The 25,130-nt window shown below is 48.7% G+C and overlaps 1 protein-coding gene across 2 annotated transcripts in view; it reads right to left on the reverse strand.

Moving 5' to 3' along the window:
• Positions 1 to 25,130, reverse strand: part of KCNMB2 (potassium calcium-activated channel subfamily M regulatory beta subunit 2) — a 1,063,037-nt gene that overhangs the window by 471,181 nt on the left and 566,726 nt on the right. The gene's annotated exons all lie outside the window — the stretch shown is intronic.

A 25,130-nucleotide genomic window follows, 5' to 3' on the forward strand; every position in this document is an offset into this window, starting at 1 on the left:
TCAGTCTGTCCACATTGTCACTGGACAGACGCGTGCGCTTATCTGTCAGCACACACCCAGCAGCACTGAAGACACGTTCAGAGACAACGCTGGCAGCTGGACACGACAAAATCTCCAAGGCGTAAGTTGATAGCTCTGGCCATTTTTCTAGGTTTGAAGCCCAAAAGGAGCAAGGCTCCAGTTGCACAGTGTGAGGCAAATCCCGGGATATGAAGATGAATTATGACTCCAGTCATAATCGCCCTCATCACTCCCTGGCAGTGCCCCCTCCCTTCTTGTTCTCAGTGTTCCACTTACACCTCCATGGCCATGTCCTGTGATATGGAAATGAGGTGGTGTGGGAACAATGGACACAGGATGACTCCCTGCCGTCACCCTGTAACAAGAGTTGTATCTCATTAGCAAGGCTATGGAAATAGCCAGACAGAACGACTCCAGTAAAAAATGGTTCATATCTCGCAAGCCATATTTCCGATAAATATGGCAACCATAAAAATGGTGTCTCCGCATGTGGACGATGCTGGCACACCCTTTTTATGGGAGCAGGACATTGGGAAATGCCCCAGGCGTGATATCAGCCAATGGGGAACTGGCAGAGAGGTCATGAGTCCCCTCGTTCTGTAGCTAAATTCATAACTGTCACAATGAGAGCATTGGCGTCCGCCTACGACGCTCCCAGGCAAAGTTATGGCCCATATTCCATGTTGGGATATTGTCCATAACTCAAGCCAGGGGTGGAGCAGTGCTCCCTGTGAGGTCACGAAGGTAGGAGGGGACCTGGATCTGCCCAGGTTGATAACCCTACTTCGGACATTTTCCAGCGTTCTTTCGCTGGGGGCACGTGTAGGAAACATCTGTGGGAAGGATCCTAGAAACCTGGCCTACAGCGCCCCCCTGTGGCCAGACGCAACAAGGTAACTGCTGGAACTGTGTATGCCTGTTTGTAACCCATGCTTTGATTGTAACTGTACTCTGACATATGTATATTCTGTAGATTCCCTATTGTATATATTGTAGTTTCTAGTGTGCTTTAGGCTGATTAAATTATATAATTAATCTTGGGCTGTTCTGTTATCTCGATCTTGAATCCCACGTCTGTGTGTTCGGCTAATAGTTACCGTGAAGCGGTTGGTGGCAGCGAGTTTGTGCCAAGGATTATTGTGGGGAGGCCAGTGAGATTCGGGAAGATATTATATATTCCGCCCGCGGAGGTCGGGGGAATATATACCCTACTCTCACCGGGGACCCTTCAATAATCGGCATAAGTAGTATAGCGGCCTCCTTGCTTATTGTCGGGCAATTCCATAATTGGCCTGACTATAAGAGGGGCGCTAGAGAGCGCGTCACGTGCTCTGTCTGTCGGTCGGGAGGTATAAAGGAGGGGTGACCCCACTTGTTACCCCCCGATTGTGACGTACTGGTAGCCAGCGCGGGGGATTTCTGAGTGACCCCCCCGGTGGTTTGTGACATATTGGTGGCATAGCGGTGGGATCGAGATAATAGTGTGTGTGAGTGTGAGACCCATACTCCCAGACACTAAAGACTGCCTGCAGCAGCTGTGGCTGCTGGGGTCTTCAGACTAGCTCAACACTAGAGTGTCAGAGTGCAGATACTGTAAGGTGTGTGGAGGCATCAGGTGTCAGTTCTGTGTCAGTGACCAAAAGTCTGCAAGAATGGCTGATGGCACCAGGAGCAGAGCTATGCAACTGGCCAATGCTAAGGCAGGAGCCGAAGAGAGGGAGGACGGTGCTGTGGACAGTAATGAGGAGGTTGTCCACGAGCCCTCCAGGAGCTCGACGCCAGAAAACCGTTCTGCCGAGGACATTGCGCAACCTGGCACTGCTGGACAAGATGAGGAGGAGCTCACCCAAGGTTCCTCAACAAGCCAGATGCCAGCCCTCCGCTCTGAAAGGGACAGTGAATCGCCTAGCTCTGCAGCGTGCCGCAGATCACCACGTGCCATTCCACCGAGCCTGGGAGGCTCGGATAGCCTTCTTCAAATGGCTATGGCCCTTCTCCAGGCTGGAGACCAGAAGGGCTACAAGGAACTCCTGGCAGAGCGCAGGGCAGAGCGGCAGGCAGCGCGTGACGCTGAGGCTGCGGAGCGGCACGCAGAGCGTGAGGCTGCGGAGCGAGAGCGGCAGGCAGCGCGTGAAGAGCGAGAGCGAGAGCGACAGGCAGACCGTTACTACCAGCTGCAGCTAGCTCAGCTCCGGCCCTCATCAGCCACATGTGACCTTCGAGACACCAAACTTCCAAAGGTCCGTGTTGAGGACTTCCCAGTGCTGGAGAAGGATGGAGACTTGGACTCTTTCTTGACTGCTTTTGAACGGACTTGCCTGCAGCACCATCTGGACAAGGACCAGTGGGCCAAATACCTGACCCCCCGTTTAAGGGGTAAGGCCCTGGATATCCTTGGGGACTTGCCTGCTGAGGCAGATCAGGGCTACGACACCATCAAGCGGGCCCTGATCCAACAGTACAACCTCACTCCGGAGTCCTACCGCAAGAAGTTCCGGACCCTGCAGAAGGGACCAAAGGACTCCTGGGCTGACCACCGGCGGGCACTTGCCCGAGCTGCCGACCACTGGACCCAAGGCCTGCAGCTTTCCACCGGACCAGAGATCCTGGACTTGGTCATCACGGAGCAACTCTTGTGGAACTGCCCTGAGGATCTCCGCCAGTTCATCCGAGACCAGAAGCCAAAGGGGTCCACGGCTACAGCTGCCCTTGCCGATGACTACACCAACAACCGGGCCCCTGAGGCCAGGAGAGCAGCCACCAGCAGCACCTGGAGAGGGGGTAAGATGAACTCTGCGACTGCCCCACCTGCCCCTAGACTGCAGGGGGTGTCCCCCTCAACTCCCCTCTCCAGGCCCGTGGCAGAGCCAAGACGGTGCCACCAGTGCAACCTACCTGGACACTTCAAGGCCATGTGCCCTCAGCGTCCCAAGGCCCCGGCTCCGTCCCCGTCCCAAGGGCCGCCCAAGGTGTATTGTGTGGGTGGGGGTGGTGGTAGGTCCCTGGACAGCTTCCAACCTGTCACCGTCGGCCGGTCTGTGACCATAGGACTGCGAGACAGCGCCTCGGAGGTGACTCTGGTGCGGCCTGAGATGGTGTCCCCCCAAGACTTGATCCCTGGAAAAACCCTCGCTGTCTCCGGGATTGGAGGCACTGACCCGGCGCTGCCTGTTGCTGACATTTATGTGGACTGGGGCGCAGGGCGGGGGGTGAGGGAGGTGGGGGTAACTGATCGGATCCCTGCAAACGTGCTACTTGGGACAGATTTGGGGCAGATAACCTCCCAGTTTGGGCCCCCCCCAAGGGCTGAACCTTCAGCCCGTACTGACATGACTCCTAACAATGTTAATGTGTTATCTATGAATGATGTAAGGGAGGAGGGAGTGAACTCTGATATTTCTGCTTGCATAGACACCATAGACACACACACAGCTGCAGCTGTGACAGGGGAGGGGGTCAGAGAAAGGTGGGACAATGCCTCTACAAGTAATCAGCCTGTGAGCTGGGATCTGTTGCCCTCTGCAGGGATAAGCAGAGAGCAGGGTGCTGCAGGGGGAGGACCAGTGTGTGGGGTGGGGGCTACCACAGCAAATGTGGGGTCCCCAGAGATTTCACAGCGGGGTTCTGTTGCTGCAGGAGGGGAACAGGCAGGTGAGATTGGGGCCGGTCCAGGAGCGGAAGTGCTCCCAGGTAAGATCTCGGTGCATGGTTCCCCCACAACCGGGGTGTCAGGAAGCCAGGTAGGTCTGCCTGAACCGGCGACTTGGTCAGGAACGGAGGAGGAGCAGGCACGACCCACGGTCGCAGCGGCTGTGGCCGCTGTCACCCGCAGTGGGAGTGCTGGAAGCCAAGGGGCCTCCCGGAGGTCCGATAGCTCTTCCCCTTCTGACCAAGTGGCAGCCGAGTCAGGTGGAGGCCAGGACACAGGTCCCGGGGTACTGACTGAAGATGTGACAGTCTCGTCGATTCTGGCCACATCTAGTCAGGGGTTTCAGGCAGCGTTAGAAGCTGACGACAGCCTGAAAGCTCTTAAGGAGCAGGCGGCACAGCCTCCCTCGGACTCGGACCCGGAGCGAGTGGTCTGGGACCAAGGACGGCTGTACCGGGCCACGGTCCAGCAGGGTTCACCGGAGGCGTGGCCCAGGGACCGACAGTTGGTGGTACCCTATCCGTTCCGGACGGAGTTGTTGCGGATCGCACATGAGATTCCGATGGCCGGACACCTAGGGATCGCTAAGACCAAGGCCAGGTTAAACCAGCATTTCTACTGGCCAAAAATGGGGGCCGATGTGGCTGCCTACTGCCGTTCGTGTGAAACCTGTCAGAGAGTGGGGAAGGCGGGGCCACGCCCCAAAGCCCCACTAGTGTCTCTGCCAATCATCGATGAGCCTTTCAGGAGGGTGGCTGTGGATCTGGTCGGCCCGCTGGCCATCCCCAGCAGCTCCGGGAAACGCTTCATACTGACGGTAGTGGACTATGCCACCCGGTACCCAGAAGCAGTGGCCTTGTCGTCCATTCGGGCTGACAAGGTGGCCACCGCATTGCTGGAGATTTTCTCCCGAGTGGGTTTTCCCCTGGAAATGCTCACTGACCGGGGGACCCAATTCATGTCCCAGCTGATGGAGGCCCTCTGTAAGCAAGTCCAGGTGCGACATCTGGTGGCCAGCCCGTACCATCCACAGACTAATGGCCTGTGCGAGCGGTTCAATGGCACCTTAAAGCAGATGCTTAAGATGTTGGTCGACTCCCATGGGCGTGACTGGGAGCGGTATCTCCCACACCTGTTATTTGCTTACCGGGAGGTTCCACAGGCCTCAACAGGATTCTCACCGTTTGAGCTCCTGTACGGGCGACGTGTGCGGGGCCCCCTGGCTCTGGTGAAAGAGGCTTGGGAAGGGGATTTGGCCACCCCTGGAGTGTCGGTTATCGAGTATGTCATGCGCTTCCGGGACAAAATGCAGGCCTTGACGCAACTGGTACACGACAATATGGCTCAAGCCCAGGCCGATCAGAAGCGTTGGTACGACCAGAACGCTTGTGAGAGGACCTACCAAGTGGGTCAAAAGGTGTGGGTACTGGTCCCCGTACCACAGGACAAGCTTCAGGCAGCCTGGGAAGGCCCATACCTCGTGTACCAGCAGCTCAACCCTGTAACGTACCTGGTCACCCTGGACCCTGCCCGTGGAAGGCGGAAGCCCTTCCATGTGAACATGATGAAGGCACATCATGAGCGGGAGGCATGTGCGCTCCCCGTGTGCAACCTGCCCGAGGAGGGAGAAGCGGAAACCCTCTTGGATATGCTAGCCCAGGTTAGGGCAGGCGGATCCATTGAGGATGTGGAGGTTGGCCACCAGCTCTTGGAAGACCAACGGTCCCAGCTGTGGGCCACCCTCCTCCCCTTCCGGGGGTTGTTTACCAACCAGCCCGGAAGGACTGACTTGGCTGTCCATCACGTGGACACTGGGGATCATCCCCCGATCCGGCGTTCAGCATATCGGGTCTCCCTGGAGGTGCAGCAACACATGCGCCAGGAGATTGACGAGATGCTGAAGCTGGGGGTGATCCAGGCATCCAACAGCGCTTGGGCCTCGCCTGTAGTCCTCGTCCCTAAGAAGGACCGAACCACTCGGTTCTGCGTGGACTACAGGGGGCTCAATGCGGTCACGGTCGCCGATGCGTACCCAATGCCACGCATCGATGACCTGCTCGATCAGTTGGCCGGGGCTCAGTACCTGACCATCATGGATCTGAGCCGGGGATATTGGCAGATCCCCCTGACTCGCAAGGCCAGGGAACGCTCTGCCTTTATTACCCCATTTGGACTGTACGAGTCCACGGTGATGCCATTCGGGATGAGGAATGCCCCTGCCACTTTCCAGCGGATGGTCAACACCCTGCTCAAGGGACTTGAAGGGTACGCGGCCGCGTACCTGGATGACATTGCCGTCTTCAGTCCCACCTGGGAGGACCACCTAGAGCATCTAGCACAGGTGCTCAGGCGGATCCACCGGGCAGGTTTGACCATCAAGCCGGGAAAGTGTCAGCTGGCCATGAGCGAGGTCCAGTACCTCGGTCACCGGGTAGGTGGGAGAACACTGAAGCCCGAGCCTGAGAAAGTGGAAGCCATCGCATCCTGGCCCACCCCCAGGACCAAGAAGCAGGTGATGTCCTTCTTGGGGACCGCTGGGTACTATAGGAGGTTTGTTCCATGCTATAGTAGCCTGGCAAAGCCCTTGACGGACCTCACCAAGAAGAAGCTGCCCTCTGCAGTCGATTGGACAATGGACTGCGAGACAGCCTTCCGGGCCCTAAAGGACGCCCTGTCCAGCCCGCCCGTGCTACAGGCAGCCGACTTCACGCGGCCGTTTGTAGTACAGACCGACGCCAGTGACTTCGGCCTCGGTGCGGTGCTCAGCCAGGTGGACTCTGCGAGCCAAGAGCACCCAGTCTTGTACCTGAGCAGGAAGCTGTTACCAAGGGAAGTTGCCTATTCCACGATGGAGAAGGAGTGCCTGGCCATAGTGTGGGCCCTGCAGCGTCTGCAACCCTATCTATACGGGCGCCACTTCATCGTGGAGACGGACCACAATCCCCTCAGCTGGTTGCACACCGTCTCTGGGACGAATGGGCGATTGTTGCGATGGAGCCTTGCGCTCCAGCAACACAACTTCACCATTCGCCACAAAAGGGGCCGTGACCACGGTAACGCAGACGGGCTGTCCCGACAAGGAGAGGTCGCGGACGGGCGCACGGGGGAACACCGGAGTGTGCTGCCCCCTAGCGCCCTCAAAAGGGGGGAGGTGTGAGGCAAATCCCGGGATATGAAGATGAATTATGACTCCAGTCATAATCGCCCTCATCACTCCCTGGCAGTGCCCCCTCCCTTCTTGTTCTCAGTGTTCCACTTACACCTCCATGGCCATGTCCTGTGATATGGAAATGAGGTGGTGTGGGAACAATGGACACAGGATGACTCCCTGCCGTCACCCTGTAACAAGAGTTGTATCTCATTAGCAAGGCTATGGAAATAGCCAGACAGAACGACTCCAGTAAAAAATGGTTCATATCTCGCAAGCCATATTTCCGATAAATATGGCAACCATAAAAATGGTGTCTCCGCATGCGGACGATGCTGGCACACCCTTTTTATGGGAGCAGGACATTGGGAAATGCCCCAGGCGTGATATCAGCCAATGGGGAACTGGCAGACAGGTCATGAGTCCCCTCGTTCTGTAGCTAAATTCATAACTGTCACAATGAGAGCATTGGCGTCCGCCTACGACGCTCCCAGGCAAAGTTATGGCCCATATTCCATGTTGGGATATTGTCCATAACTCAAGCCAGGGGTGGAGCAGTGCTCCCTGTGAGGTCACGAAGGTAGGAGGGGACCTGGATCTGCCCAGGTTGATAACCCTACTTCGGACATTTTCCAGCGTTCTTTCGCTGGGGGCACGTGTAGGAAACATCTGTGGGAAGGATCCTAGAAACCTGGCCTACAGCGCCCCCCTGTGGCCAGACGCAACAAGGTAACTGCTGGAACTGTGTATGCCTGTTTGTAACCCATGCTTTGATTGTAACTGTACTCTGACATATGTATATTCTGTAGATTCCCTATTGTATATATTGTAGTTTCTAGTGTGCTTTAGGCTGATTAAATTATATAATTAATCTTGGGCTGTTCTGTTATCTCGATCTTGAATCCCACGTCTGTGTGTTCGGCTAATAGTTACCGTGAAGCGGTTGGTGGCAGCGAGTTTGTGCCAAGGATTATTGTGGGGAGGCCAGTGAGATTCGGGAAGATATTATATATTCCGCCCGCGGAGGTCGGGGGAATATATACCCTACTCTCACCGGGGACCCTTCAATAATCGGCATAAGTAGTATAGCGGCCTCCTTGCTTATTGTCGGGCAATTCCATAATTGGCCTGACTATAAGAGGGGCGCTAGAGAGCGCGTCACGTGCTCTGTCTGTCGGTCGGGAGGTATAAAGGAGGGGTGACCCCACTTGTTACCCCCCGATTGTGACGTACTGGTAGCCAGCGCGGGGGATTTCTGAGTGACCCCCCCGGTGGTTTGTGACACACAGTCATGGCATCGATGTTCATTTGTAGATACTCCTGTATCATCCTCTCCAGCCATTGACTATGTGTCAGACTTGTTGTCTCTTGTGGCCTTGCAAAGGAGGGTCTAAAAAAATTATGAAAAGATTCCATAAAATTGCTGTTACCAGCACCAGATACGGTCCTACTGGTACGGGTAGACTGTTGAAGATGACGAGACCGTCCCATGTTTGTCAAGTTACAACTGGGAGATTCACTCCCTGCACCTGCACGGTTGTTTGGTGGAAAAGCGGATCTAAGATCGAGTAACAGCTTCTGCTGATACTCTTGCATACGTGCGTCCCTTTCTATGGCTGGAATTATGTCACAAAATTTGGATTTGTACCGGGGATCTAATAGTGTGGCAAGCCAGTAGTCATCATCACTTCTAATTTTGACAATACGAGGGTCATGTTGGAGGTAGTGCAACAAGAAGGCACTCATGTGTCTTGCGCAGCCATGCGGACCAAGTCCACGCTGTGTTTGTGGCATAGAGGTGCTAACCGTTCTTTCGTCCTCTGACATCTCCCCCAAACCTCTTTCAACTGAAATTTGACCAAGGTCTCCCTCATCTGCTGAGTCTTCCATGTCCATGGACAGTACGTCCTCCATTTCTTCATGTCCTCCTGCACCTTCCTCAACATCTCGCCTGCTACCATGCGCCCTTGTTGATCCATGTCCCCCATGCTCCCATGCCTGGCGCCTTGGTGATGATGAACGTCTGGACCTTGGTGATGTTGTTGTCCCTTGCGCATATGAATCCTCCTGTAGTTCATCCCCTTCCTGTTGTCCCACCCCCTGACAACGAATAGTGTTTAGCGTGTGTTCCAGCATGTAACTGACTGGAATCGTCATGCTGATAATGGCATTGTCAGCGCTAAACATATTCGTCGCCATGTCGAAACTGTGCAGAAGGGTGCATAGGTCCTTGATCTGAGACCACTCCATCAGGGTGATCTGCCCCACCTCTGCATCTCGTTGGCCCAGGCTATACGTCATGACGTATTGCACCAGGGCTCGGCGGTGCTGCCACAGTCGCTGTAACATGTGGAGAGTTGAATTCCAGCGTGTCGGCACATCGCATTTCAGGCGATGAACCGGCAGGCCGAAAGACTTCTGGAGCGATGCAAGTCGCTCAGCTGCGGCGCTTGAACGGCGGAAGTGAGCAGACAGTTTTCGTGCCCTGTTCAGAAGGCCATCTAGCCCGGGATACTGTGTTAAAAATTGCTGCACGACAAGGTTCAACACGTGAGCCATACAAGGTACGTGTGTCACCTTGCCCAGGCGAAGGGCCGCACCCAGGTTTGCAGCATTGTCGCACACGGCCTTACCAGGCTGCAGGTTGAGTGGAGACAACCATTTATTAAACTCGGACCGCAGAGCTGACCACAACTCCTCAGCTGTGTGACTCTTATTCCCAAGACATGTCAAGCTAAAGACCGCCTGATGCCGTTGCGCTCTGCTGCCAGCATAGTAATGAGGGGTGCGTGATTCCTTCTGCGCAGTGAGAACGCTGGTGGCCTGACCAGGCAGGCTTGGGGCGGAGGTGGAGGACCCAGATGAGGTGGAGGATGCAGAAGCAGTGGCGGAACTTGGACAGACAGAGGATTGACACACAAGTCGTGGGGACGGCAAGACTTGTGCAGCAGACCCTTCACCATCTATCACCATAGTTACCCAGTGGCCAGTCAGCGACATGTAACGTCCCTGTCCATGCTTACTGGTCCAAGTATCGGTGGTGAAATGCACCCGTTCACACACAGAGTTTCTCAAGGAAGCGGTGATGTTGTGTGCGACATGCTGGTGTAGCGCGGGCACACCTTTCTTAGAGAAGTAGTGGCGACTAGGCATCTGGTACTGGGGCACAGCGACAGACATAAGGTCTCTAAAATCCTGTGTGTCCACTAGGCGGAAAGGCAGCATTTTGGTAGCCAACAGCTTACAGAGGGATAGAGTCAACCTCTTCGCTTTGTCATGGGTCGCAGGAAGTGGCCTTTTATTTGACCACATCTGAGGGACAGAGATCTGGCTGCTGTGTGTAGACGGTGTTGAGTAGGGTGTCCCTGGAAAAATGCAGCTTTGTGAGGAAAGTGCAGGCGGAGACATGATGTTGCCTTCATCCAAAGTTGGTGCTATCGATGTCTGAGAGAGCTGTACACACTCACTTGTTTCCCCTTCCAAAACAACTGACGACCTACCAAGCAAACTGCCTGTTGCGGTTACAGTGGTGGAAGTTGTGGGTGGAAAAACAGGTGTGACAGCTGTCCCAACAGTCCTAGAAGATGACGAGCGCGCGGATGCACTGGAAGGGGCAGGCGGTGGATGGTTGGCTCCGCTAGGCCGCATTGCAGCACGGTGAGCTTCCCACCGGGCCATATGATATTTATTCATGTGACGATTCATGGAAGAAGTTGTCAAACTGCTGAGGTTTTGACCTCTACTAAGAGAACCATGACAAATTTTACATATCACATAATTTGGGCGATCTTTTTCTATGTCAAAAAAGGACCAGGCTAGGCAAGGCTTAGAGGCCATGCGACCTGTTGATCCACCCCGAATAATGCTCAGAGGCAGAGTGGTGGCTGAGGATGCAGTTGTAGACGTGCTACCAGTGCTCCGACTCTGTCCAGGAAGGCACAAGGTAACTTCGTCGTCAGTTGCATCCTCCTCCACCGCCTCTGTTGACCTCCTCGAGTGCCTGACTGGGGGTTGACAGTAGGTGGGATCTAGAACTTCATCATCAATTGTTGTGTTTGCACTCCCCTCCCCCTCTGACCGAGCCTCTTCTTGCCCTGACCGAATATTTAAGTTGTCATCCCAATCGGGTATCTGCGTCTCATCTTCATCAGAATGTTCCTCATTATCTATAACCACAGGTGTTACAGTTTGTGACAAAGGGTCAACATTATGCTTAGAAACTTGTTCCTCATGGCCTGAGTCCGAGTCACAAAGGTTCTGGGCATCACTGCAGATCATTTCCTGTTCTGTACTCACTGTAGCTTGGGAGCAGACCTCTGATTCCCAGGCTATAGTGTGACTGAACAGCTCTGCAGACTCAGCCATCTCAGTTCCACCATACTGTGCAGGGCTGATGGAGACTTCAGAGCTGGGAGAAATCAAGTGTGATTGGGATGACAACTCAGAGGACTGGTGTTTTTTGGATGCGGTACTTGAAGTGGCTGAGAGGGCACTTGTTGGACCACTTGAGATCCATTCAAGCATTTTCCTTTTTTGCCCATCATCTACCTTTCTTCCTGTTGTTCGTGTCCGTAAAAAAGGGAGCACATCGGATTGTCCATGGTAAGTAGTAGACATCTTACTTTTGCTGGTAGAGGGTCTATCTTCAGCAGATGATAATGGAGCTTTGCCACCTTCCCCACGGACAAAACCTTTTTTGCCTTTTCCACCACGCCTCTTCCCCTTTCCACCAGCATCTGTCATTTTGCCACTCATGTTGATTGCGACAAGATTGTGGACTGAAAATGTGGTAGTAAAAATTGAGAGGTGGTGTAGATTGCAGTGGTGGTCTAGCTTTATTAACAGCAGAATAATAAAGAATAAATATCCCTGACAATGCAACTACAGGCCTTAAACTGGCAGCAAAAATTGCTAGTCTAATGGCTTAGTTATAATGAGTTGGAGTGTGCAATGCAGGCAGACGCGCTCTGCAAATGTCTTTGCACTACTGGGACTATAGCGAAGTCCAATAGCCACGTATAGGATGCCACTAGGTACACTGAGTGTTTGCTAGTATAATGGCTTAGTTATCATGAGTTAGAGTGTGCAATGCAGGCAGACGCGCTCTGCAAATGTCTTTGCACTAGTGGGACTATAGCAAAGTCCAATAGCCACGTATAGGATGCCACTAGGTACACTGAGTGTTTGCTAGTATAATGGCTTAGTTATAATGAGTTGGAGTGTGCAATGCAGGCAGACGCGCTCTGCAAATGTCTTTGCACTAGTGGGACTATAGCAAAGTCCAATAGCCACGTATAGGATGCCACTAGGTACACTGAGTGTTTGCTAGTCTAATGGCTTAGTTATAATGAGTTGGAGTGTGCAATGCAGGCAGACGCACTCTGCAAATGTCTTTGCACTAGTGGGACTATAGCAAAGTCCAATAGCCACGTATAGGATGCCACTAGGTACACTGAGTGTTTGCTAGTATAATGGCTTAGTTATAATGAGTTGGAGTGTGCAATGCAGGCAGACGCGCTCTGCAAATGTCTTTGCACTAGTGGGACTATAGCAAAGTCCAATAGCCACGTATAGGATGCCACTAGGTACACTGAGTGTTTGCTAGTATAATGGCTTAGTTATAATGAGTTGGAGTGTGCAATGCAGGCAGACGCGCTCTGCAAATGTCTTTGCACTAGTGGGACTATAGCAAAGTCCAATAGCCACGTATAGGATGCCACTAGGTACACTGAGTGTTTGCTAGTATAATGGCTTAGTTATCATGAGTTAGAGTGTGCAATGCAGGGAGACGCGCTCTGCAAATGTCTTTGCACTAGTGGGACTATAGCAAAGTCCAATAGCCACGTATAGGATGCCACTAGGTACACTGAGTGTTTGCTAGTCTAATGGCTTAGTTATAATGAGTTGGAGTGTGCAATGCAGGCAGACGCGCTCTGCAAATGTCTTTGCACTAGTGGGACTATAGCAAAGTCCAATAGCCACGTATAGGATGCCACTAGGTACACTGAGTGTTTGCTAGTCTAATGGCTTAGTTATAATGAGTTGGAGTGTGCAATGCAGGCAGACGCACTCTGCAAATGTCTTTGCACTAGTGGGACTATAGCAAAGTCCAATAGCCACGTATAGGATGCCACTAGGTACACTGAGTGTTTGCTACTATAATGGCTTAGTTATCATGAGTTGGAGTGTGCAATGCAGGCAGACGCGCTCTGCAAATGTCTTTTCACTAGTGGGACTATAGCAAAGTCCAATAGCCACGTATAGGATGCCACTAGGTACACTGAGTGTTTGCTAGTATAATGGCTTAGTTATCATGAGTTAGAGTGTGCAATGCAGGCAGACGCGCTCTGCAAATGTCTTTGCACTAGTGGGACTATAGCAAAGTCCAATAGCCACGTATAGGATGCCACTAGGTACACTGAGTGTTTGCTAGTCTAATGGCTTAGTTATAATGAGTTGGAGTGTGCAATGCAGGCAGACGCGCTCTGCAAATGTCTTTGCACTAGTGGGACTATAGCAAAGTCCAATAGCCACGTATAGGATGCCACTAGGTACACTGAGTGTTTGCTAGTCTAATGGCTTAGTTATAATGAGTTGGAGTGTGCAATGCAGGCAGACGCACTCTGCAAATGTCTTTGCACTAGTGGGACTATAGCAAAGTCCAATAGCCACGTATAGGATGCCACTAGGTACACTGAGTGTTTGCTAGTATAATGGCTTAGTTATCATGAGTTGGAGTGTGCAATGCAGGCAGACGCGCTCTGCAAATGTCTTTTCACTAGTGGGACTATAGCAAAGTCCAATAGCCACGTATAGGATGCCACTAGGTACACTGAGTGTTTGCTAGTATAATAGCTTAGTTATAATGAGTTGGAGTGTGCAATGCAGGCAGACGCGCTCTGCAAATGTCTTTGCACTAGTGGGACTATAGCAAAGTCCAATAGCCACGTATAGGATGCCACTAGGTACACTGAGTGTTTGCTAGTATAATGGCTTAGTTATCATGAGTTAGAGTGTGCAATGCAGGCAGACGCGCTCTGCAAATGTCTTTGCACTAGTGGGACTATAGCAAAGTCCAATAGCCACGTATAGGATGCCACTAGGTACACTGAGTGTTTGCTAGTATAATGGCTTAGTTATCATGAGTTGGAGTGTGCAATGCAGGCAGACGCGCTCTGCAAATGTCTTTGCACTAGTGGGACTATAGCAAAGTCTAATAGCCACGTATAGGATGCCACTAGGTACACTGAGTGTTTGCTAGTATAATGGCTTAGTTATCATGAGTTGGAGTGTGCAATGCAGGCAGACGCGCTCTGCAAATGTCTTTTCACTAGTGGGACTATAGCAAAGTCCAATAGCCACAGATAGGATGCCACTAGGTACACTGAGTGTTTGCTAGTATAATGGCTTAGTTATAATGAGTTGGAGTGTGCAATGCAGGCAGACGCGCTCTGCAAATGTCTTTGCACTAGTGGGACTATAGCAAAGTCCAATAGCCACGTGTAGGATGCCACTAGGTACACTGAGTGTTTGCTAGTATAATGGCTTAGTTATCATGAGTTAGAGTGTGCAATGCAGGCAGACGCGCTCTGCAAATGTCTTTGCACTAGTGGGACTATAGCAAAGTCCAATAGCCACGTATAGGATGCCACTAGGTACACTGAGTGTTTGCTAGTATAATGGCTTAGTTATAATGAGTTGGAGTGTGCAATGCAGGCAGACACGCTCTGCAAATGTCTTTGCACTAGTGGGACTATAGCAAAGTCCAATAGCCACGTATAGGATGCCACTAGGTTCACTGAGTGTTTGCTAGTCTAATGGCTTAGTTATAATGAGTTGGAGTGTGCAATGCAGGCAGACGCGCTCTGCAAATGTCTTTGCACTAGTGGGACTATAGCAAAGTCCAATAGCCACGTATAGGATGCCACTAGGTACACTGAGTGTTTGCTAGTATAATGGCTTAGTTATAATGAGTTGGAGTGTGCAATGCAGGCAGACGCGCTCTGCAAATGTCTTTGCACTAGTGGGACTATAGAAAAGTCCAATAGCCACGTATAGGATGCCACTAGGTACACTGAGTGTTTGCTAGTATAATGGCTTAGTTATCATGAGTTAGAGTGTGCAATGCAGGCAGACGCGCTCTGCAAATGTCTTTGCACTAGTGGGACTATAGCAAAGTCCAATAGCCACGTATAGGATGTCACTAGGTACACTGAGTGTTTGCTAGTATAATGGCTTAGTTATAATGAGTTGGAGTGTGCAATGCAGGCAGACGCGCTCTGCAAATGTCTTTTCACTAGTGGGACTATAGCAAAGTCCAATAGCCACGTATAGGATGCCACTAGGTACACTGAGTGTTTGCTAGTATAATGGCTTAGTTATAATGAGTTGGAGTGTGCAATGCAGGCAGACGCGCTCTGCAAATGTCTTTGCACTAGTGGGACTATAGCAAAGTCCAATAGCCACGTATAGGATGCCACTAGGTACACTGAGTGTTTGCTAGTATAATGGCTTAGTTATCATGAGTTAGAGTGTGCAATGCAGGCAGACGCGCTCTGCAAATGTCTTTGCACTAGTGGGACTATAGCAAAGTCCAATAGCCACGTATAGGATGCCACTAGGTACACTGAGTGTTTGCTAGTATAATGGCTTAGTTATCATGAGTTGGAGTGTGCAATGCAGGCAGACGCGCTCTGCAAATGTCTTTGCACTAGTGGGACTATAGCAAAGTCCAATAGCCACGTATAGGATGCCACTAGGTACACTGAGTGTTTGCTAGTATAATGGCTTAGTTATCATGAGTTGGAGTGTGCAATGCAGGCAGACGCGCTCTGCAAATGTCTTTTCACTAGTGGGACTATAGCAAAGTCCAATAGCCACAGATAGGATGCCACTAGGTACACTGAGTGTTTGCTAGTATAATAGCTTAGTTATAATGAGTTGGAGTGTGCAATGCAGGCAGACGCGCTCTGCAAATGTCTTTGCACTAGTGGGACTATAGCAAAGTCCAATAGCCACGTATAGGATGCCACTAGGTACACTGAGTGTTTGCTAGTATAATGGCTTAGTTATCATGAGTTAGAGTGTGCAATGCAGGCAGACGCGCTCTGCAAATGTCTTTGCACTAGTGGGACTATAGCAAAGTCCAATAGCCACGTATAGGATGCCACTAGGTACACTGAGTGTTTGCTAGTCTAATGGCTTAGTTATAATGAGTTGGAGTGTGCAATGCAGGCAGACGCGCTCTGCAAATGTCTTTGCACTAGTGGGACTACAGCAAAGTCCAATAGCCACGTATAGGATGCCACTAGGTACACTGAGTGTTTGCTAGTATAATGGCTTAGTTATCATGAGTTGGAGTGTGCAATGCAGGCAGACGCGCTCTGCAAATGTCTTTTCACTAGTGGGACTATAGCAAAGTCCAATAGCCACGTATAGGATGCCACTAGGTACACTGAGTGTTTGCTAGTCTAATGGCTTAGTTATAATGAGTTGGAGTGTGCAATGCAGGCAGACGCGCTCTGCAAATGTCTTTGCACTAGTGGGACTATAGCAAAGTCCAATAGCCACGTATAGGATGCCACTAGGTACACTGAGTGTTTGCTAGTATAATGGCTTAGTTATAATGAGTTGGAGTGTGCAATGCAGGCAGACGCGCTCTGCAAATGTCTTTGCACTAGTGGGACTATAGCAAAGTCCAATAGCCACGTATAGGATGCCACTAGGTACACTGAGTGTTTTCTAGTATAATGGCTTAGTTATCATGAGTTAGAGTGTGCAATGCAGGCAGACGCGCTCTGCAAATGTCTTTGCACTAGTGGGACTATAGCAAAGTCCAATAGCCACGTATAGGATGCCACTAGGTACACTGAGTGTTTGCTAGTCTAATGGCTTAGTTATATTGAGTTGGAGTGTGCAATGCAGGCAGACGCGCTCTGCAAATGTCTTTGCACTAGTGGGACTATAGCAAAGTCCAATAGCCACGTATAGGATGCCACTAGGTACACTGAGTGTTTGCTAGTATAATGGCTTAGTTATCATGAGTTGGAGTGTGCAATGCAGACAGACGCGCTCTGCAAATGTCTTTTCACTAGTGGGACTATAGCAAAGTCCAATAGCCACGTATAGGATGCCACTAGGTACACTGAGTGTTTGCTAGTCTAATGGCTTAGTTATAATGAGTTGGAGTGTGCAATGCAGGCAGACGCGCTCTGCAAATGTCTTTGCACTAGTGGGACTATAGCAAAGTCCAATAGCCACGTATAGGATGCCACTAGGTACACTGAGTGTTTGCTAGTATAATGGCTTAGTTATCATGAGTTGGAGTGTGCAATGCAGGCAGACGCGCTCTGCAAATGTCTTTTCACTAGTGGGACTATAGCAAAGTCCAATAGCCACGTATAGGATGCCACTAGGTACACTGAGTGTTTGCTAGTATAATGGCTTAGTTATCATGAGTTGGATTTTGCAATGCAGGCAGACGCGGTCTGCAAATGTCTTTTCACTAGTGGGACTATAGCAAAGTCCAATAGCCACGTATAGGATGCCACTAGGTACACTGAGTGTTTGCTAGTATAATGGCTTAGTTATAATGAGTTGGAGTGTGCAATGCAGGCAGACGCGCTCTGCAAATGTCTTTGCACTAGTGGGACTATAGCAAAGTCCAATAGCCACGTATAGGATGCCACTAGGTACACTGAGTGTTTGCTAGTATAATGGCTTAGTTATAATGAGTTGGAGTGTGCAGAGGACAAGAGGGTACAGTGGCAGGATTGTGGTGCTCTGGGTAGAGGAATGGAAGCCTGCCTTTCTTTTCCCTCCTAATGGTGAAATGCAGGGAGGAAATCCCTGACCTTGGCTACACAGACGCTGTTGCTGTTTTCAGGACCTGTCACCTATGGCTCTCTGACCCTGCCGGTTTGAGCCCTTAAAAGGACTGCTAGAATGTGCTCTCCCTAAGCTGTCTAACGCTGTGTATGCAGCGCATACAGCTGTATCGGCGATAGGACTCAGGAGGACGGAGCTGCGACAGTGATGTCTGACACCAAAGACGCAGAAGGCAGATAATGGCGTCCTGGAAGAAAATGTCCGGTTTTATAATGCAGGGACATGTGACATGGACATCCTATCACACATGCCGTTGCTTCTCTGGCTCAAAGTCCACTTAGCTGTGTGTGTGTCTGGGATTGGCTGACATGCTGGCCCGCCCCACTACACGCGCGCGCTTAGGGAAGGAAGACAAGAAATAAAAAAAAAAAATGGCGATCGCCATTATAGAAACAGCAGTGATCTGAAGGTGCTGTTCACGCACACTATACACTGAAATTTCATAATAGTGTGATTCACAGAGTGACTTACACTATTACAGCAGAAACCAAGCTAGGATTTAGCTGGTTTTTTGCTGCTAGAACCGTTCTCGAACGTTTCTAGAACTATCGAGCTTTTGCAAAAAGCTCGAGTTCTAGTTCGATCTAGAACAGGCCCCAAAATCACTCGAGCCTAGAACTGGAGAACCTCGAACCGCGAACCGCGCTCAACTCTAGTCAGGATGGGTATGGCAAAGGTCACCCGTCTTATTCATCAAAATTTGCTCCTCATTAGTGGAGAATGTTAATTATAAGGTGTGCGCCTCTTAATGAAATAGGCGGATTTTACGCCAGTAGTCCCATTCATTAAAGGGGTTGTTCAGGTTTGGCACGAATGTCTGCAGTGTTAGTCTAGACTTGTGAATCCTCAAAGCGCACATTGCCCACTAGCAGCATTATCCGCTGTGAGGAGTGAGACTGATATGCGATATACCCCATTCCTACCACATTCCAAGATGTGCTCATCTCAGTTCACTTGTATTAAGGGAGGCCTTGCATGTCTAGTCGGAATGGGGTCTGGAGTCTGCATATCTCATACTTGTGGTCACATTACTGCCTGCACCTGGCACCAGCACCAGAGAATCTTGACAGCTCGCAAGGTATGCACTATGAGGATTCACAAGTCTTCAGTGACATAACATGACCACAGATTTTTGTGCTAAAGTTGAACAGCCCCTTTAAGACTGCACAAGGACAGTCTTAATGAATTGGACTCCAAAAGTAGTAACTCTACTGCAGTTTTGCAGCAATTTTCTGAACATTTTCTGAATATGGTAACAAAACAGCAATTTTGGTCTCCTCTTTAGGCCTCTTTCACACGTCCGTGTCTCCGGTACGTGTTTTGTCCCTTTCCTCATGTACCGGACACGGGCACACGTAAACCCATTAAAATCAATGGGTTTGCGCTCACGTGTGTGTGCTGCCATGGACCGTGTGTCCGTGTGGAGCATACATGTGCCCGTGTGCTCCACATGTAGACATGTCCTGTTTGCTCCAGCATCATGGGTGTCACACGAAACGCAAATGAACCACACGGAGGTGTTCCGTGTGACACACACCAGAGAAAACACACGTGTCTGTGAAAAAAACAACAAAACTTTGCTCACCTTCTCCAGCCCTCCTGTCTCTGCCGTTGCTGTCACTTGCTTCCGACCGCCGCTCATTATGCTCATTGCATATTCACTTCACTGCGGGCCGGAAGCAGCAGCAGCGGGGAGTCGGCAGGACCGGAGACCGTAGATCAGAACCTCGGACAGCAACGCCAGGGACAGGTGAGTAGAAAGTTCTCGTTCTCCGTGTGTTATCATGGATAACACACGGAGAACACACGTGTGCCATAACACGGCTCATGGAGGGCAATACGCACCTTTGACACGTCCGTGAAAAACGTGCGTGGTTTTCACGGACATGTGAAAGAGGCCTTAAGTTGTTTTCAAAGTAACCATGTTTTTCACATTCCCACATACACCACTTATACAACTTGATTTTAAAAATAAAACTTTCAGCATAAAAACATGTTGTTTCTGCTTGTTTTCTGTTTTCTGCAAAATCGTATACATCCTTAGAATTCATGTGTATCAGTCCCACCATACCCTTTCAGCCTGATGTCTAGAAATAAATAGGGCACTGGTGTCAAGAACAAAATAAAAGGAAGAGCAACAGTTCAAAGGCAGCAAATCAAAGTCCAATTGTGATTAAATGGAGTTGAATTACCTAGGGACAGCCAGGAAAAGTGAAGTATCAAAGTGGTCCCCTCCTTGGAGCAGGGCTTTTTAAACTTTCAGAGAAATATTTAATAAAGTGCCTTTGGAGCAGATCTAGGGCAACACTACACCTGAAGGCTCACTGTTTTATTTCTTATATGAAAGAGAACAAACGCAGACTTGACATCTTTTTTTCTAACCATCATAGAGTTTATTTTACTTCTAGAATTAATGCTTGGAAATCTTAATTGTAGTTTGCATAGGCGGAATCATGGAAGTTGATAAATACTCATTAATATTTTAACATAGACTCTAGAATTAATGTGATTTATGTCATGATAAAATAGGGTTTTCCCGCACTACACAGCCAGTGAGCTGTCAGTCAAATAGAAGAAAGTGATGATATAAAGAATGGGACCAAGGAGGCTAAGGCTTGAGAAGTGCTCACATCACACCTAGAGCACTTTAGCCTAATTAGCATATACATTAAAATGTGCTTTCTTTTATTTTTTTGTTGTGGAGTAGCAGATTTTCTGAATCAGAAATAGATTGGCATATCTTTTAGAGCTACATGACCATATAAACAGTTTGGGGTAGGGGAGTTTGATCACACTTGCAGATTCCTCTTAAAGGGTAGGTCTGAAACTAAAGTTGACTTTAAGTATAAATGTCTATTTAATATAGTAATCAAATCCCTTTTTTAATATACTTTAATTAAATTGTCCCTCCCGTTCCCTCTCTAACCTATCTAACTGCTTTATTTATTTATTTTACTTCTGTGTTGATGATATTTTGTTTGAGAACTTGGAATAATCAAATGTGACATCATCAATGAGCTGGGACTGGGTCACTGCCACAGCTTTTGTCCCCACCCTAAAATGAAGCATCATCAGTGAGCTGGTGCTGCAGTCACTGCCATAGCTTCTGTAACTGCCCTGAATGGAAGTGTCATCAGTGTGCTGGGGCTGCAGTCACTGCCACAGTCTATGTCCCCCACCCTGAAAAGAAGCGTCACCAGTGATGTCTGTTTTAGGGGCTGGGCTAGGGCTTGTGCGGACAACCTTAGATTATTTTATTCAATAAAATTGGGTCAATTATGCAAATGACACTGATTTAACGCTGATCAAAGTTTAATCAGAGTGTGGGTATAATGGCTCCGATATTCTTGGATTAGGTGAAGATGGAGAAAAACAATTCTCTGATCTGTGAGGCCGTGGAGATTAGACTGCACTTAGATGTCATCCAAGTGCAGTCTGATAATTTTCACTGACATATTGAATTACATTGTCTCAAACTCAGGCCTGTAGTGATTTTTTTTTCTCAGAAAGTCTCTCTTTTCCCCCCCAAAAACTCACTGCAAGCCCAAGTTTGAGCAAATATTCGGGTCATACTCGGCCATACAAGTAAATAAGTTAGACAAATGACCAGCCCAATAGATTATCATTGGTCTGAACACGATGCTGTGTTTTGTCGGATCATACTTGTACTGAATATATGCTTGTCTGCACCTGTCCTTATACTGCTCAGTTTCTAATAATCCAGTATGAACTCATAGAAAGAAAATATACTATTTTTTTTATTGGGGGTGAAAAGTAACCTAGTCTTGAATGTATTCAATCCATCTATAGAATTTCCCATATGAGTGCATGAAATTCATGGATTTCCATTATCCTGGCAAAGTAGAAGGACGTACATTACTATTAGAAGTACGTGAGTTGTGAGACCGGTACAACACTCCAGTACATTTCAACTATCAGGGACACTGGACAGAAGAAGCCTTCAGCCGGTGTAGAATTTAATAAAATATCATTAAGCAGAACTTGAGGCAATTATGCCAGGACAGAACCTTGCCCTCTCCAGTGGCGCAGGCAGGTGTTTCCCTCTGTTCATGCAGAGCATTACATCAGGCAGATGGCAGGCAGCAGGAGACAGGGGAAGCAGCAAGAGCGCTCTATAATATCTTAAACACTTTAAATGTTGCTTGGGAAATCTATTTGGTAAAAAGTAAAATAAAAGGGCAGGTGGGTTAATGTGATTCCAGCAGCTGGAACCTGGACGGAGAGAAGAGTGGGGGTGGGCCGCAGACGGCTGTGTCCCTGTTTTCTATTCCAGAATTAGCTACTTTTATCAGGGAAGAATTTCCATAAATCTTGTCCTACAGAATGACATATAGTTGGCAGTGAGAAAGCCTCAGAAGATTACAGGTCACTGCCCTTTTAGCTTTTATCTGGTCGACCAGTTGCGCCTTTTTACTAAAATAATTTAGAAATGATACACTGGTATTTTTGGATTTTAGTCCCTGAGACGATTTCCATGTCATTCACGATCTGAAGGATACTGAGTAGCACTTAGACATTTCAGAGGAAACAACGGCATTGTACATTTCCCACAATGACTTATGTGATTTTAGTACGTCTTCTAAGTTTTGTCTCAAAATCAACAAATAATGCTGATAATTTACTTGTGTATGCCCTCTGAAATGTAAAGTACCATCTGGTGCAATATGCACCCAGAACCTCGAGCAGTTCTGGGTGCATATTAGTGATTCCTGTCTTAGCAGTCCCTGTATCTAGTAGCATACATAATCAGATCTTTAAAAAAATATTTCTAAAGATCGTTACTTATATGCTAATGAAGCCAGGGACTAGTCCCAAGGGTATGAGTTCCCTTGGCTAATTGGCCCACATCGCATTTTTGCACGCCCCTGTGGGTGTATTAACATGCTAATGAATGTGCAGCTTTGAAGCACATACCTCACTCTTCATGGTGGCGGGCGGAGGATGGATGTGCACTGCATATGATCTGGAGTCCCTGAGACTTCCGATCATGCACACCAAATTGATGCCGGGTATAAGCTTCCCAGCTTCAATGAGGTACAGTGCGCATGACCGGAAGAGCTGAGGACTCCGGATCATGCACATAGTGCATCCATCCTCCGCTGGTCGCCATTAAGGGTGAGGTATGTGCGGTATCGTTGCACATTCATTAGCATATTAGTACGCCCACAGGGGCATGCTAAAATGCTAAGGGGACCGACTAGCCAAGGGAACTAGTCGCTGGCCTCATTAGCATATCATAAACGATCTTTAGAAATACTTTTTCTAAACATCTGTTTATTTATGCAAGTGTATACTGGGACGGGTAGGCAGGGATTAGCGTTATGCACCCAGAACTGCTCATGGCTCTGGGTGCATATTGGACCTGACAGGTTCCCTTTAAAATATGTATTATAAAAAGAAAACAATAAGGCTATGTTCATATGTAATTACCATAACACCCAAGGTTATAGATATACCATAGGGTTAAAAAGTGATCAATGCAGGATATTAATAAAAGGTAATTTTACTCTTTAGTAGACATATAAAAAAAGCAACATGAATAAATAACAGGTTTATCCACTCCTAAAGGGGACACAATGTATTCCTGGGAATATACAATATATAGCTCAATTCAAATTGAGACGCCCCCTGGAAGAAGCAGATGCAAAACGTGCGTCCTAGTGTTTTGTGTTGTGCAGAAAATGTACTTTTTTTGAGGTCATTTAGTTGATCTATGTTCACATGCAGCATTTTTTCTGCATTCCAAACCTGGCAGTAAAAACACTGCATTCAAAATGCGTATTTGCAGCCTTTTTGCACAGTTTTTAGCTGTCTTTTGGTGTGGAGTACATGTGTGATTTGTCCATAATATATAATTAATAATGCTAGTGTTATTCATCAAAGCGCAGCAAAAAAAACCCCTCCTGAATATGTTTTTTTGCACTTTCTCATTACTTTATATGGGTGAAAAAATGCTGCAAGTTCTACAATTCAGAAAAAAAAAAGCAACAATAAGAGGATAATGTCCTCCAAAAATCAAGTATTACTCACAGCAAGTTGGGCTGCAGTGTGTACATCGCCCTGGCCAAAAACTGATGCTCTAGCAGGATACAGCCAAACCCCCACTAAGTGAAGGCATCACAGGTGCAGGAGAAGCAGATCACACACACACCTTCATGGAATGGAGGGGAGGTGACTGCTAGATGATAAAACTGCACACAAGTGGCTTGCATAGAGCGCTGTTCACATGCAGATGACACAGTCACAAACCCGCAGCCTATTAGGTAACGCCCTTCTATTAGATCAGGCGGGCTGCCAAGCCGTACTCCACTGTATATCATGCACGGACAGACACTCTACAATGCAATCAAGAAGGGTAATCCCGGCACACAGCATATGAAAAAATGGTAAGTCCAGGTATGGTATGCTTGAACAAAATTTCTTTATTTTTCAACAATTATTGTACTGCCCGCCCAACGTTTTGGCTCACGCAGGAGCCTTCATCAGGGGTCAAGAGCACTAAGAAAAAGAGATATGGTATACAAAGAAAAACAAACAGAAACAGTGTTTACAAAATGCATCATAACATTACATCAAACAAGTAATAAGGTAAGTAACCTATTGGGGACTATGCAAAAGAGGGGGAAACCATTGCCGTAGTGTGAGGGGTAACCTAAAGGGATCTAACCGCTAGAAAAGGAGAAATCCTATGAGTATGAAGGGTGAAAGCATGCAGATGACACAGTCACAAACCCGCAGCCTATTAGGTAACGCCCTTCTATTAGATCATTAGATAATTTATATTTAGTGTAGGGACCTACAGACATGAGGTCCCTTGACGAGGGTGTAGGCTTACGTTTTATGGCCATAAATACCAACAAAAACCTCATATTTTTTTGTTTGTACAGGATACAGCCAGGCCCCTTTCTGTTGGGCCTTGCATTGTAGAGTGTCTGTCCGTGCATGATATACAGTGGAGTACGGCTTGGCAGCCCGCCTGATCTAATAGAAGGGCGTTACCTAATAGGCTGCGGGTTTGTGACTGTGTCATCTGCATGTGAACAGCGCTCTATGCAAGCCACTTGTGTGCAGTTTTATCATCTAGCAGTCACCTCCCCTCCATTCCATGAAGGTGTGTGTGTGATCTGCTTCTCCTGCACCTGTGATGCCTTCACTTAGTGGGGGTTTGGCTGTATCCTGCTAGAGCATCAGTTTTTGGCCAGGGCGATGTACACACTGCAGCCCAACTTGCTGTGAGTAATACAAGTTCTACAATTCAGTCAAGAACAAAAAACAAGTGAGTGATATTTCTGAAATATTGTAGGTTTTGCTGCTACTATAAAAAGCAGTTTCTTATTTGGATAAAAAAAAAACAACTGCGGCAAAAAAACACCATGTGAATATAGCCAAAGAACTAATAGCGTT

The sequence above is a fragment of the Anomaloglossus baeobatrachus genome, chromosome 3 (assembly GCF_048569485.1).
Source record: "Anomaloglossus baeobatrachus isolate aAnoBae1 chromosome 3, aAnoBae1.hap1, whole genome shotgun sequence".
NCBI lineage: Eukaryota > Metazoa > Chordata > Amphibia > Anura > Aromobatidae > Anomaloglossus > Anomaloglossus baeobatrachus.